Source organism: Triticum aestivum, chromosome 2D (genome assembly GCF_018294505.1).
Source record: "Triticum aestivum cultivar Chinese Spring chromosome 2D, IWGSC CS RefSeq v2.1, whole genome shotgun sequence".
Classification (NCBI taxonomy): domain Eukaryota; kingdom Viridiplantae; phylum Streptophyta; class Magnoliopsida; order Poales; family Poaceae; genus Triticum; species Triticum aestivum.
The window spans coordinates 623,937,726-623,939,899 of NC_057799.1; positions in this window are offsets into that span (position 1 = coordinate 623,937,726).

The window sequence follows — 2,174 nt, forward strand, 5'->3', positions numbered from 1 at the left end:
ATATAACAATCTTTCCAGAGGTGCGTGGACGGGTTCTCCTTCGTCCCGTGCTTTGGGAAAGGCTAGTTCAACAGATAAGACAGGCGGTCCGGGTTAGGATTTGGTCCTCCACCACGCTGGGGCGGTTTACCTTTACGCCGTTGGCCTTTGTCATGTGTGTTGGTATTAGCCACATAATCTAAGCTGTTGTCCGCTTTACGCTTACCGTTGTTTCCATTACCCGCCGGGTTATGCTGCTGCCCCTTGGTGTTGCCGCTCCTCTTTCCCTTCCCTATCTTATCATCGTCAGACTCGGGGTCCTTGGTACTATCAGAGTCGACATACTTTACCAGAGCTGCCGTAAGTGTTCCCATGTCATTAAAATAACGTTTGAGCCGTCCCAACTTCAACTTCAGGGGTGCAAACCGGCAATTGCCTTCCAAAGTTAAAATTGCGGTATCAGCGTTGATGCGGTCCGATGAATGCAAAATCTCCGAAACCCGGCGCAACCAACGGGTTGTTGATTCTCCTTCCTCCTGGACACAGGCAGCCAAGTCCACAATTGACATGGGTTGCTTGCATGTATCCTTGAAATTCTGGATAAACCGGGCTCTCAATTCGGTCCATGACCTAATAGAATTAGCCGGCAAGCTCTTCAGCCAAGTGCGGGCTGTCCCCTCCAGCATCATGGTGAAGTATTTAGCATAAGCCGCATCGTCCACATCCAGCATCTCCACTGCCATCTCATAGATTTCAACCCATGTCTCGGGGGATAAATCGGCGGTGTAATTCGGCACTTTGCATGGGCCCTTGAAGTCCTTGGGCAGGCGCACGTTGTGCAGCACTGGGACAAGACACGGTACTCCCAAAGAGCTGGAAGTAACTCCTGGTTCCACTGACGTGATTGGACGAACCGGAGTAAGTTGACGGGCTTCATGTTGTGCTGCTAACTCGGCCTCTCGCCGTGCCCTGGCGCGATCCACCACGTCCTGAGCGTCACCACCACCACCCGCCGGGTTATGGCCACGGGGCGGATTACGGTTTCGTGCGCTACTTGATACGGCCGGTTCATCGATATGCCTGCTGTAACTCCGGCTTGGGCGAGGAGTAGAATGGATCCTCTCGCGACTATATGAATAGGCCTGTTGCTGAACCAAAGCTGTCTGAAGAAGCTCCCTAGCCCATCACGTCTCAACTGCCACCGGAGACTCGCCTTCAATCGGAGGGCCGCCAGTCGTGAAGCGGCAGCGACAATGTTGTCCATCGGGTTAGAGTAATGACCCGGTGGTGTTGGGACATGCTGTGGAGAAACGTTGCTCTGACGAGGCGGATCCCCCAAACGTGGCTGAACCGGCGCCCCCGCTCCAGGTGCCTCCGCCCGGTTTACCGCAGGCGGATTACTGGTCCCCGCTCCTGGGGTATTAAAGAGGTTCCTAGCCTCATAAACCAGCGGTAGGCGAGATCGGTATCTCCTTTTCAGGACATCGTTCGACGCACTCTGATCCAGCATAAGCCGGTAAGCCTGTGCATCTAATGCGGTCCGTTCCGCAGCCATCCTGGTATCCTCAGCTGCCAAGTCGGCCTTGGCCTGTGTGATCTGATCTTTCACCTTCACGATTTCCGCATTATGCGCATCTTGATCCGCCGGGTTAACCTCAGTGTCGCTAAAGCGTCAAATAAATCAGATAGAACCTGAGCCGACGGTCGCACAGGGCCTCCTGCCCCGGCCGCTGTCGCTACTGCTGATCCGGAAATCATCGCCGCTGCGGTCGAAGAGTGGAGCGCTGGCTGTGTACCGGCCATGAAGATCGCAACCCGATTTGGCGGATCAAAGGGGTCCGGAATATTGTCGCCATCGGAACAGCCCCCAATCCGGTCATCTTGCAACTGATATAGCGATTCGGTCTCTCCGGTCGATGACTCGTCGCCGGAATAAACGACTGTTTCACCACCAGATTCTGATCTATCCTCAGATTCCCCTCCGTGGATGACTCCCACAAAGGCTCTAATACCAATTGAAAGTGCGTTAAGTCGACTAGAGGGGGGTGAATAGGCGATTTTTATGAATTCTTCACTGAGGAATTTCAGGGAGAGGAAATTCCTAAGAGAATAACTACTTGCAGCGGAATAAGTACTCAGATGTAAACATAACAGAACATAAGCATGGTCTTCATGATGAAATGAAAACAATCACA